Raw genomic sequence first — 14106 nt, 5'->3', positions numbered from 1 at the left:
GTATTCAATAAATTTTGTTGAAAGAATGAGTATACAGTATAGATATTTGAGGGAGGGATTGGATAGTTTAACAGGACAGGGTCTGGGAAGGATAAGCTTATGCCAGGCTGAAGCAAAGATGCAGCGGTGGGAATGTGTAAAATTTACTGGAGCCTAGAAAGTCATATCAGAACAGCACATCAATCTCAACTTTTTTTCCCCAAACTCAGATTATTGATAATGACTGCCTGAAATGTTGTGTTGAGGAGGATTCTGAGGAAAGAGTGCTAGGATTAATCAGTAATGTCTGTCATGTACTCCAGATGGAAGATGACCATTGTATTAGATTGACCTATTGTTTGAAATTATTTACTTTCTCCTCTGCCCATTGCCATGTAACTTGCAGTGTCTCCTGTGGAAGGAGTATATGTCTCATTTCATTGATTTTGGACTCGATCATTTTTCGTGTTTTGGCCAATGGGTTGTGAACAGATGTGACTCATGTCATGTCTGAGCATGTGAACTTACACTTTCTTGTTTCTCTCTGCCACTAAAATGGGCATATTCCACATGAGGGTTCTCCTTCTGCCTGTGTCCCCGAATGAGAAGTGCTGCCCATGATCTGCATATATGTAAGTCAGAGATCAATCTTTGTTGCCGCAAGCCACTGAGATTTTGGAATTGGTTGTTCTGGCAGCAAAGTGACTAATAGCCATACCTGGGTAATGGTATAAAGTTTGAAAGGTAAATGGTATCAAGTGTGAAAGCTAAGTTTAAGCCAGGGTGTGAAGAATCTTGAATGCCAGGTGAAGCAGGGCCTGCTATGTGTTTATCAGAATCTCTTTCCTTCTTTTTCTTTTTTCTTTTTTTTTTTTTTTCTTTTTGCGGTATGCGGGCCTCTCACTGTTGTGGCCTCTCCCGTTGCGGAGCACAGGCTCCGGATGCGCAGGCCCAGCGGCCATGGCTCACGGGCCCAGCCACTCCGCGGCATATGGGATCCTCCCAGACCGGGGCACGAACCCGTATCCCCTGCATCGGCAGGCGGACTCTTAACCACTGCGCCACCAGGGAGGCCCTCTTTCCTTCCTTTTCTTGGACACACAGCTGGACCACATTTTTCAGTTTCCCTCTAAGTGATGCAGTTCCATGCCTGGCCCGTGAAACCTCCCAAGGGAGATCCTTCATGTTCTTTCCTTTTTGGCTTGATGCATAGGACCTTAAGTACAGTGGACTTGAAGGCTAAATGTTAAAGATCGTGGGGCCACAGGTTGGAAGGAACCTAACTCCCTGAATCACTACTTGGCAGAGAACTGCCTGCTAATCAGGAACATGTGTTTTGGACTTCACTTGACCAAAAAGTCAATTTCTATTTTGTTAAATCACTAAAATTTGGGGCTTTATGTTTTATAGTAGCCAGTGTGTTCCATCAGGTTAAAAGATTTGGACTTGATTCCCATTAGGAGTAGGAAGTTAGTCACTGAGAATTTTTTAACAAGGAGAGTAATGTTGTGAAGACTGGTGGAAATGACAGCTGTAGGGATTAAAGAATCCTTCTGGGACTTCCCTGGTGGCTCAGTGGTTAAGAATCCATGCTCCCAACGCAGGGGGCCCGGGTTCGGTCCCTGGTCAGGGAACTAGATCCCATATGCATGCTGCAACTAAGAGTTTGCATGCCACAACTATGGAGCCTGCGTGCCACAACTAAGGAGCCCGCCTGCCACAACTAAGGAGCCAGCAAGCCACAACCAAGACCCAGCACAACCAAATAAATAAATAAATATTAAAAAAAAAAAGAATCCTTCTGAGTGAGGTTGTGAGATCTTGGGACTGTTGCTGTTTTCAGAATACAGGCTGACTCCTGATGGGGCTGGGGGAAGAGTGACATGATCTTTGGAAAGCTTTCTAGAGGCTGTGGAAGAAGGTGCTACAAAGTGAATCCTATCTTCCTGAAGTTTAAAATCTCTTTTATCTTTTGTAAAAGCCCTAGCTCTGGTATTGCTTCATCTAGCCCAGTGCCTGATACATAATAAATTTTGAATGGAAGGTGGTCTTGGACTCTTGGAATGTTTTGAGGAGTTACCACTAATTGAGTGACTACTGTTTGAGAGGGCCCTTTCCCCCACTGAATCATCACAATAACCCTGCAAGATGCTATCAAATTTTACAGATGAAGAATCTGAAACTCTAAGAGTAACTTGCCCAAGATTTCTCAGAACAATCTTATTCTGAAATCCATACCTTTTCCAATGTAACAAGATGCTTTCACAGAAAATCATAATGGCTAGTATTTGCTGAGTGCCTGCCATGTGCCAGGCACTCTGCTGGGTGCTTTACAAACATACAGAAGCAGCTGGTGCATCAGACATTGTAGGCTGTTACTAGTGTATCCAAACTGTGTACTCTGTGGGAAGTAGGTGTCTTAGTCTGCTTAGTCTGCTGCTTAGTTTGCTCAGGCTGCCATAATAAAATACCATAGAATGAGTGGCACAAACAACAGGAATTTATTTCTCATGTTTCTGAAGGCTGGAAAGTCCAAGATCATGGTGCTGGCTGATTTGGCTCCTGGTGAGGACTCTTCCGGGTTTGTAGACAGCTGAGTTCTCACCGTGTCCTCACATGGAAGAGAATGAGAAAAGACAAGCTCTCTGATTTCTTCTTATAAGGGCACTAATCCCATCATGAGGGCCCCACCCTCATGACCTCATCTAACCCTAATTACCTCCTAAAGGCCCCATCCCCAACTACTATCACATTGCTGTTTAGGGTTTCAATATATGAATTTTGAGTGAACACATTCAGTCTATACCAGTAGGAAAAACATTAACATTATTTTAGGGCAAAGTTGGATTCTTTCGGATTTCTCTTTAGGGTCCCTAACCCATTTTCTTTTGTCCTCTTAGTTCTTTGGCTTTATTTCTTCTGGCTAGGTGGAAGGGTGGTATAGTATAGGGTTCTCAATAATACTCAGGTCCTGGAGCTCCTCCTTCACTCCATGGACTCACAGACCCACTCTAATCTCAAAGTGTTCAGATCACCGTAGTCCTTCCTTTATTAGTGACGAGAAGATGTGGCTCTGAGAACTCATCCATCTATTTATTCTCATTCACTTATAGTTATTTATTCAACAGATTTTAAATAAGCATTATGTGTCAACTGCTGGAATAACAGCCAATGACAACGTAACTTTCTGGTTTCAAAGGCCTTTTAACCTTCTTGGACTGATTTGATCCTCACAACCAGTACTATGAAATGGCTTGTATTATTATTGATACTATGTAATTTTTATTAATGAAGGAACCAAGGCTCGGAAATACTAAATAACTTGACCAGAGTCACAGAACTAGTATGATATTCAAATCAAGAATTTCTGGGACTTCCCTGGTGGTCCAGCAGTTAAGTCCCCACACTTCCAATGCAGGGGGTGCGGGTTTGATCCCTGGTTGGGGAGCTATGATCCCACATGCTGTGCCATACAGCCAATAATATAAAATAAAAAATAAACCTAAAAAGCGGTCTTGTCTTTAAAAAAAAAAAAAAAGAATTTCTGAATCCTGGGAATTCCCTGGTGGTCCAGTGATTAGGGTCCTGTGCTTCCACTATAAGGGGCATGGATTCCATCCCTGGTCAGGGAACCAAGATCCTGCATACCGGGCAGCAAGGCCAAAAGAAAAAAAAAAAGAATTTCTGAATCCCAAGTGCTTCCCTCTGCCCTCTACATCTGTTACAGTCCAAATTCTATGGTGCCTTAAGCCTGGTTTCTTGCCATTTTGGCCTCATTACCTTGATTAGTATATTAGAGTAGATATAACAGCTGCAACAGACAACCCCCAGATCTCAGCATCTTAACATGATAAACACTTATGTATCACATAGTCTAATGTGAATATTTGTAGTCAAGTAACTTGGGAATCTGGATCTGTTCATGCTGTGGATCTGCCATCTTAACCACGTGGCCTCGGGTTGCCCAGGTGGCATCCTGCCAGCAGATGGGGAAGAGCAAGCATGTGGAGAAGCCATAACCACTATTTTTTTTTCATATAAATTTTTATTTATTTATTTATGGCTGCGTTGGGTCTTTGTTGCTGCGCGCAGGCTTTCTCTAGTTGCAGCGAGCAGGGGCTACTCTTTGTCGCGGTGCAAGGGCTTCTCATTGTGGTGGCTTCTCTTGTTGCGGAGCACGGGCTCTAGTCACGTGGGCTTCAGTAATTGTGGCTCACTGGCTCTAGAGCGCAGGCTCAGTAGTTGTGGCGCACAGGCTCAGTTGCTCAGCGGCATGTGGGATCTTCCCGGACCAGGGCTCAAACCTGTGTCCCCTGCATTGGCAGGCGGGTTCTTAACCACTGCGCTACCAGGGTAGTCCCCATAACCATTGTTAACCTCCTCAGTCCAGAAGTAACACATCACTCCTGCTTATATCCCACTGGTGATAACCAGTTATATGGCCTCACCTCACTGCAAAGGGGTTGGAGATCGAATTTAGCCATGTGCCAATTCCACTTTCCATCAGCGTGGGGTTGAGTCAACATTCTAGATTTGATAGAGTTGTCCTGGGAGAAAAGATACCTCTGGAAAGACCTTCAAATGTTGGTGGAGCCTCAAGCCCCAAAGTGACTGGTGATAGAAGTGGTCTTTTCCCCTCAATAGAGTGTTATTCCTATAGTTTTTATTATTTTTATATTCTACTGAAAAGTTTGAAAATTTTCACATTATTACAAAATAAACAAAGCTGTGTTATAGTCATAAATTTAGTCGTTGATTTTATGCACTTGACAGTTCTGTCACCTTTCTAGCAGTTTCAAAATACTTCTCCCTGGGAAATTGTGTGGGTGGGCATGTCCCCTAAGCTTCGCAGGCCTCCCCAGTGCCATGAGAATAGAGAGGGTAACCCTGGAGCCTGGGAAAGCAGTAAGGAAGCAGCTCAGTCATCTTGCTGAGAGCTGCTTCTCATCTGCTAGAGAGAATGGAGTCAAGTGGGTAGGCTCAAGAGTTCTTTAGGAGGTAGCATGGGCAGGTTTTGGGAGTGAAGGAGGGAGGCAAGTCATTTTGATGCCTATGTATGTGTGACTCTAAAAAAGTTAGCTTTTAGCTTAAAAGAATTGTCACTTAAATCAATGAGTGCAACAGACTCCCTAGTTCTCTCCTGAACCCAGGGAGAAGGAAGAGTCATGGCTGATCCCAGGTTCTTGGCTTGGTGGATGGGAGTTCCTCCTTGAGATGGGGACCTTAGTGGAAGGAGCAGGTGTGGGGCTGAGGCTGGGTGGAGGAAGTTGTTCTGCTTCTGGACATACATGGTCTGAAATACTTCCCAGCCTCCAGAAAGCCATTCCTTGTACTGTGGAGCTAGGCCTTCCTGGCCATCTTTCTGTTGCTCCAGACTTGCTCTTAAAGGAGAAGATTCAGAAATTCAGGCATTGGGAGAAACAGAGGAGCCAATCATAGATAAAATAAAGAGTGTGTGTGTGTGGGTATGTGTGTGTGTGTGTTTGTGTATAAATACCATTAGCGGCAGGTTGGGATTACAAAGACAATAGATGTTCATCTGCACTCACTGTGCATAACATTTGCATGTTAATTAGTGCACATAAAAATGCATTGAAAAAGACCCCCCCCAAGTCTCAGCCCCTCTTCTAATTGAGGAATCATCCTCCTCTTTTCTGGTTGCACCGTCAAACCCCTAATTCCTGTTGTGTAAGTTTGGGCTCTTCATACTTGAAAAAACTGGTTGGCCTCCCTCCTGCCGTTTCAGGGCAACTTCCCTTTGTGCCTGGGTCAGAGTTATGGGGGAGGGAGCAGCTGTTGAGGGGCCAGGATGGGGGCAGAGACTGGCTTAGTCTGGTCTCAGGGGGTGTCCTTGTCTGTATCTATCTGGGTCCCTCTTTCTGTCTCTTTCCACTCACAGATTGTGTGGCATTTTGGAGGGTGGAGTGCCTGGGCACCCAGCCCACTACATTCCGCCCCAATCTGGCCCTGGGCACGAGCCACATGGTGCTGGCCATCAGCCTGGCCTCTTGCCCATCCATTATAGCCTCAGCTGCCAGACTGACACAGGTATCAAAAGGAAATTCTACTAGGCCCTGACCTCCCCCACTTCTGTTCCTGGGGCCAAAGTGAAGGAGAGTCAGATGGAGAGAGCACACTCTTGGGTGGGGAACCAATCCCAACACCCACCCCCCATGGTGGAAGAGGGTGTCTAGGCCTTGGGGAGGACTGCTGAGGCGCTAGGCTGCAGTCCATGGAGGACCACCTTAGTGTGTGTATGGGCTGGGGGTAGTGTTGGGAGGAGACAGTATCAGTTGCTGTGGTGTGAAGGAAGACTCCCTACTAGGTCCTAGGAGATGTTTCCCTTCTTCTCTCTGTGTCTGTGCAAATCATGTGAACTTGTGCCTGTTTCCTACTTGTGGGCTTATCCCCTGGTGGGACCGTGCACAGAGCTCTGATGCTGTGGGGAGGGGCCTTTAGCTCTGCCCAGGCAGCGCAGAGGTGAACCTGCAGTGAATATTGCATGTCAGGATATATGAATCTGTCCCATGCGGGAATGGCAGCTGTGAGAGTGCTGTTAGGGTACAGGAGAAGTACACGTATGGCTGAGGCATGGGACCTTTTAGTCCCCTGGTATGGACCAACTGTATCTGCTCTATGGGGCACATGAGTACCATATACACGGACCCTGGTTGTAGAAGACATGCACCCTCATTCCTGAAAGCAGCGGCCTGGTCCGGGTGTAGACTGTATCTGGGTGTGGGCAGCGAGGGATGGTCTTGGTGGGTGGTATGTCCCTGGGGAGTGCTGGTCATGCCTTGCCTTTACACCTGTGTGAATTGTATGTTCAAATATGTGAATCCCCCAGAGAGATGTTGGGTGGTGAGGGGGTGGGAAGCCTGAAAAAGATGGGAGAATTTATGAGCTGCTTTTGTCGGGAGACAGTCGTAATGAAGAAAATTCAATTTTCTGCAGCTCGAAGAGTCAATATGTTAAATCTTGGAGAAGCTGTGGAGTGACAGCGGAATGGCAAAGTCAATGGGACGTGTGTGGGGGGAAGCCGTCTATCTGTGTCTGCGGTGAGGCTGCCTCCTCTCTGTACCCTTGAACTACAGCTGGGGACAGGATGGAACCAGATACCTGAGTTCCTGAAACTGCCCCTCTCTCCCTTCCTCCTTCAACTCGGTGGCCATCGTCTCTTGACTCCTGCTTATAGGGAGAAAACTGCTCTTTCCCAGGCCCAATCCGATCCTAGCACTTCCCCAGGAAGTCCTTCCTGTAGTCTAACCAGCACTCCCTCTTGCTGCAGTTACTAGTTTCAGAGTGACTGTTTATAGCCCAAAGTGATTAGTAGGAAAATTCTCTTTTCTTTCTAACTTTTCATCCCCACTCTCCCCTCAGCTACTCCATGACTGGCCTCCTGTTTCCCAGCAAGTTTCAATTTTTCCTAACCAGTCTTTACCCCCTCCTTTCCACCCTTCTGTTCTAGGAGGCAGGAGCGTGGAGGGGTGGGTGTTGGGGAGAGGAGAGGGAAGCTGGGGATTCCTCTGTGAGCCACAGTGTCACCAGGAGCTGTGATTAGCTGAGCTGCTGGCTGTGTAATTAGTGTGTGCCCGCGTCCCAGGGGTCTGGTGTGTTAACAGCGGGTCCCTGTGGTTAGTAACGAGATCGTGCCCATGGCTGGTTGCACACGCTAATTAATTAGTGCTCCTCTGGTGTTGAGGAATGAGGAGGATCTGGGGGAGGTGATGGTGGGGGTGTCTCAAAGCCCAAGAGCCCAGCTCTTCAGAGCCCAGAGGTCACCTAACGTTCTGCGGGAATGGGGGCATCAGGCTGGTGTGCAGAGTTAGGGGTCAGAGACTTGGGAGCCCTAGCTGAAGAGAGGGAGTGTGGGGTACTGGGATCTTGGTGGTGGGTGTCCTGGGCTGGGCTGGTGGAGGTGGATGGAGGGGAGGACAGCCCCCTCAGCTTAGGGAGCTCTCCAGGCTCAGGGCCTGTCTTAGAGCATCCTTTCTCCAGGTGGCCCAAAGAGGAAGGGAGTGGAACAGGGAGGAGGCATTCCAGACCCTTCCAGCCTCATTCCTGTCCCCTCTACCCTCCCTCACCTCACTAAGCCCAGCTTCTCAATCAGCCATTTCACACTTATTACACACTCACTGTGTGCACAGAGCTCCAAAAGCCTCTCTCACCGTTCTCACCGTAATAACCACTGCCTTCCCCCTTGCCGCCCTTGCAGATAGAGACCCAAACTCCTCAGCTCCTGGGTCTATCTTAAGAGCCCAGCAGCCTCTTCTGAAGCCTGATATGTGGAACCTAGATATCTGGGAGAAATATCATGGAAAACCCGAAGAAACGGGGAGGGGAGAAGGTTGGGAGAGAGCCTCACAATTTCCCAGAACAGTGTGGTCACGTACAGCAGCAAGAAGGATTAAGGTGAGAGGAGAGGAAGAACTTCCAGTGAGCAGGCAGCTCTACTCGTTTCCTGAGGCAGAAATCCTCCGCCGATACAGGAAGGGATCAGAAGGAAAAGGGACCCATAGAAGGAGATCCTCTCCCCTTGAGCGGTGGGATTCAGCAAGGCGGGGCGGGAGTGGGGAAGGGGAGACAAAATAGAGAAAACGGGCAGAAAAGAAGACGAGACTGCGGCAGGGAATCTTTGGCTTCCGTGTGGAGGCGCGAGTCCCATTCCTGCACACGGTAATTGCTAAATTACCCGCCATCTGCTCGGCTCTCAGACATAAATTATCTGCGAGGGGAAAAGACGCAGAGGCTGCGCACTTTCCTTTCTCTCCCCCAAACCCAGCTAGGAGCAGAGGGGGTGCTCTTCCCTCCAGCCCGAGTGGAGGCGAGGGTGGTGAGACCACCTGATGGGGGAACAGTCACCCTTTGCCTCTGCCCTCTCCCGAGAGGGAGTGGCTTTGGGGTGACCCAGGTCCCAGCGCTGCCAAGAGTCCTTTCGGACTTGGGGCGGGGCGAGCTGTGGGCTGGCCTGGCCGGGCCTCGCGAGGCCACTTAGGAGGGGGCGGGGCGCGCCTTAGTGGGCGGGGCTTCTCTCAGGTGTGACCGAGTTTCCTCGGCAGGTTTTTCCCTGGTCACCCTCTACCTCCCCCACCTCCCGCCCACCGCTTTGCTTGTGGGGAGAAGTCGCTTCAGCTCTCGTTTACGCTTGTCCTGTCTGCCAGAAGGAAGAGAGGGAGGAGGGCAGGCAGAGGGCTTGAGGAGAGAGGAAAGGGGGGCAAACCTTCCTTTCATTCTGCTCTGAACCTCGCCCTTCCCCTCTAGAGTCTGAAGAGTGGCAGAGATGTGAAAGCAGATGTAGGGGCAATGACTTGAAATGGGGCAAAATGGTAGAATGCAGCAGGTTGGAGAGATGGAGGTAATGGGAAAGCAGAGCCCGCTGGGAGATGGGTAAGAGAAGCAGGTGGTCAGGCTGGGGAGGTGAGCCAGGAGGGGAGGGGAGCAGAGTGGGAGGTGGGCAGAATGAGGGGGTCAGAGAGATGGGGGTGGGACGGGGTGGGGAGGTGGAGTGATGGAGCAGGTGGAGGAGGATGGAGTGGTAGAGAGATGGGGTGGGGTGGGGAGGTGGAAGAACGAGGATGGGGCGATGCCAGATGGAAACTCAGAGATGGTCAGGGTGGTGAGTCTTCTAGAAGGAGAGATGGAGGAGTATCATGGTGGGGATGACAGACAGGAGTTCAGGAAGCAGGTCAGGCTCTGGAAGGAATGTAGGGAGCAAAGGCTGTGGCAGAGAAAGCAAGGGCGTTTGTGGGTCCTTGGAGGGTCCCAGGAAGGTGAGGGTAAGACCCCCAGAGCCACTTCCCACTCTGAGGCAGAGGCGCGACTCTGGAGGGAGTTGAGGAGGCCACTTAAGAAGCTGGGGTGGGTGTGCCCATGGGAGTGGGGGTGTGTTGGGCAACTTCCCAGCTCCGAGAGCAGAAGCTAGTGGGGTTTCTTCCGAGCGATTGTTTAGTATTCATGGGGCGACGCAATCTCTCCCACATCTGCTTAGCACAGCAAGTCCTGTCATATAACTGTCTCCCGCACTGTCTGTCCATAAAGAATGTCTCGGAATTGGTGTAATTCAGAGAAATTAATGACGACTTTCCTCGGGACTGCTCCCTGGGGGATGATTAACACTTCATCGTCCATCTGATGCGCGGGGCCCATCGCTCCATTGCGAACATTTGGGCCGTGGCCAGCCGCATTAAAGGTTATTACGGAAAACGCGACCTGCAAACGGGCGAGAGGCATGATGGACCAGGAGGGGCGGGGGCGGGGGAGTCGGATGGAGCCGGCCAAGTCCGAGATCAGGTTTTCCGAGGTGCGCGCACTGGGGGTCTGAGACTGAGGGAGACTGGGTTTCTGTTTCAAGGACTGCAGGACTGGGAGGGTGTTGGGGAGACGCTCACCACGGGGGACTGGGGAAGGAGAGGAGGTGGCTTTCCACGGTGGACACGTTGCTGATGGAGGCTTTCCCTGTCTTTTAATCCTCACAGGATTATTGGGTAAATTTTATTTAACCCCATCTTACAGGTGATGAAACTGAGGCTCAGAGAGGTTATGTAAGGTGTCCTAAGTAACACAGTTTATTAAGAGGCAAAGGTAGGATTTGAACTCGGGTCCTTGATTCCTGGGCTCTTGCTCTTTCCACCACACCACTGGGCAGAAGGTCTCACTCTTTTATGTGTCCGCCTCAGCTTCAGGCACGTAGGGGTGTGTGTGTGTGTGTGTGACAGAGAGGTGCTCCAAAATGTTTGTTGTGTCAATGAATGAATGAGCTTTGCAGGTTCCACTTCCATGGTGTGGGCAAGAGTCCCAGAGACTCTGGAGGCAGGAAATGGAACACAGCAAAGGAGTTTCAGTTTGGGTCAGGAAACTGGAAATAGGTTTCCTGTGTATTTCCATGCTCGCCCCCCACCCCCGGGGCATTCTAGACCTCTAGAGTCTAGAGGGCTGGGCTCTTCATCCTTAGTCAGAAGAAAGGAGTAGAGACACATGTATGTATGTATAGATGTGTGTTTGATGAATGTAGGAGTGTGTGTAAGTTTGTGTGTATATGCTTGCCTGTAAATGTATGAGTCTATGAGCATGTGTCTTTGTGTTGCATACGTGTGAGAATGTTTGTGATGTTTGGTTGTGGATATGTGTGTATTTTGAAGGTATGTGTCTACGGGTATGTATGAGTGTGTGCCTCAGTGTGTGTGTATCTGCGTGTGTGCAGGTGAGTGTGTGTATGATGTGTGTGGTGCCCCGGGGGGAGCCTCACAGCTGAAGATGTCTTTCATTTGCCCAGATCTCTAGCATGTTCCAGGATGTGGTGTGTGGTGGGGCTGAGGTGAAAGGCCAGGAGAGGAAGGCTGTTTCTGTTTGGGGCGTGAGGGATTGAGTAGCCTTATCATTGGGTGCCTCTGCCCCGCCAGGCATGCGTCAGGGTCCCGGTTCTGAGGCTGGGTGAAGACTGGGCCCTGAGGTCTTCACTCAGGGCTTGTATTGGATGTGCTCAGAGGCCCTCCTCTGACCAGTGGATGGAGCCCAGACAGTGGAGGAGTGAGGCCTACTCTGCACCTCTTCCCCCACCAGGTTTTAGGAATGTCTTCTAAGCAGGCTGCAATTCCTAGCTCTAGGCTCTACCCATTCCGCCTTAGGGTGGTAGAGTCCCTGAAAGTCCCTGAAAGTCTTTGTGTGAAGCCTTCTGACTCTGGGGGAACCATAACCACAGTGAAAACTCTCTAGTCAGCACTACCCAGACAGGTCCAAAATAAATGTCCTTGTCTCTTGGAGACATACAAGCTGAGGCTTTCAGACCCCTTGTGCTGGGAAGTTCTTGCTGAGTCTAACCTCAAGTCCTCTTGCTGCACCCTGTGCCCAGTAAGCCCAGGCCGAGTTTGTGAACTTGGAACCTAGCACCTCCTGCCCCTTGGCATGGAAACAGTTTCCTCTGAATAGGGGAGTGGGTCTGGAGTTTAGGGACACTGAGAGAATGGGGGGCTAAAGCCTGGCGGATCACAGATGGGTCAGACCATTCTTGGAGAGGAGGGCAGTGATCAACAGGACAATTTCAGAGACGGGAGTTAAGAGACTGTGGGCTCCAACTCTCTCATTTTACAGACAGAGCCTCAAAGGTGGGAATACTCACTCAGTGTCCCCTGCTCCATGGTGGCCGCCTCTGGAAAACCCAGGCCCCTGACTCCTGGTCTAGGAATCCTTCTTGTGTCCCATTTGGAGAACCCTAGACTCTGCTTCTATTCTCTTGGTTTTAAGGGGGTGGGGAGAGAGGGAGGAATACTTCAGCTAATTGGGGGGCTGTCTCCCTTCTTCTTGCTGAAGCCTCCAGCGACTCCTTCCCAGCCTTCTCAGCCTTCCCAGCTGGCCTTTGAGGCCTCTTACCCACCAACACCTGTTCCTTCAATTTCCCATCCCCCTCGCAGGACCCCGCCATCTGCTGTCTTAGATGCACCTGGGCAGCCGTCCCAGCATTTGGTCCTCCCCTGCCCTCTCCTAGCCTCATGGTCTATCCCCAGTCTGAACCATTTCCTCTCTTCCTGCAGACTAGCCTCTCGACCCTTTGCAATATCACCCCATACTCTCCTTCTCTGGGAAATCTTCCTTGATTAATCCTCCTGTTTCTGGATCCCAAACGTTCTCTTTCTAAACCATTGCCAGGGTAGCTGCAAGTCTCTCCTCATTCTTTTGTCTCCTCTTTCCAGCTGTGTACTCTGTCCCTGTTTCCCACTCCCACCTCTGAATGGAAGGTGCTTCTGTAGGCAGGGCTGTTTTCTCCTCCCTCCCAGGACTCCTCTCCACACACCAGGAAGGTCAGGACTGCTGTGGAGAATTGACTGAACCCTGCCCTGTTTTCTGTGTTCTGAGAATGTCAGAGATAATGGTGTCCAACTGGGTCTCCTCCCAAGGAGAGAGGTGGCAGTGCAGAATAAACACCTTCCCGGTGTTTATTCTGGGTTAGACCTCACCCCCAGCTCCTGTTCCTCTTCCTATTCTTGGTTGCCTCTGACCCAGCTAACAGGCCCCTCTAGACTACTGCCCTAGTAACCCTGGGATCCTGGGCCTGGTGTGGGGAGTGACAGGCAGCTCCACTATGATGCCACAGGATTGGCATCCTGCCTGGGGAGGAGGGGGTGGGATGAGTGGAGGTCTGGGTGGAGGAGGGGGTCCTGGCGCTGGTGAGGCATCAGCTCTAGCTCTGGACCAATCGGTGTATTGGCCGCCACCTTGTGGCAGGCACTGAGAACTGCAGGGATGGGGGCCTAGTGCTAAGAGTGGGACCTCCTGGCAAGAGAGCTGGGAAGGCCGGTAGGGGTGTGCACTGTGAGGGCAGCAGGCCTCACAATTCCTAACTGACATTGGTGGTTTCTTCAGGGAGCTTTTGACTTCTTAATTGACAGGGGAATAGAAACCTGGGAGGAAAGCCAAGTGGCAAGGACACTTCTACATGGAGAGAGATAATTGAAACTCTGTCCTCAAGTCTCAAACCTACTATTCAAATTCTCCCTCTCCAAAAGAGTCCTAAAAGGGAAACAGCCTGAAACCAAAGCAGGAGGGGTTGAGGTTGGACCTGCAGAAGAACTTCCTAATAAATCCCAAAGTGTATTTGGATGTCACTGCTTCTGATAGTTGTACAGCTTTTTCAAAGCCACCCCCACCCCCCATACCCAGTAAATTGCCCACCTTCTCCAGCTTCCCTGATATCATCATGCTCGGCTCATTGGGCCTATTCAGAAAAGCCCAAGGTCCTTAGCCTCCCCTACCCCAGCCTGTGCTGTGGCTGTGACCAAGATGCTAACCTGGGAAGTCCCTTCTGTGGTCTAACTCCAGTCCTTCCTATAGCACTGGAAATGGAGAGAACCACCCTTCAGCTAGTCCACTTCATGGGAGAACTCTCTCTGCTTGGACCTCAGGATTCACAGGTGCTGGGGGAAGGCGAACCCCTGAGTTCCAATCATGGCCCTCGTTATTCTCTTCTGTAGAGCAGGTATTGTGGGGAGGGAAGATGGGGGCAGGGTTTTGTCTTCATCAGCCTGAGTCTTTCTGGTTTCACCTAGGGTCCCTGTGAAGCCTTCTTCTTCCCCTGCACCCAAATCCAGGTTCTTCAGAAGCCCTCACAATGATCCCTCCTCCTCCACCCCCCCA

Source organism: Mesoplodon densirostris, chromosome 11 (genome assembly GCF_025265405.1).
Source record: "Mesoplodon densirostris isolate mMesDen1 chromosome 11, mMesDen1 primary haplotype, whole genome shotgun sequence".
NCBI classification, from domain to species: domain Eukaryota; kingdom Metazoa; phylum Chordata; class Mammalia; order Artiodactyla; family Ziphiidae; genus Mesoplodon; species Mesoplodon densirostris.
Note: the sequence above shows the minus strand (reverse complement) of the source record.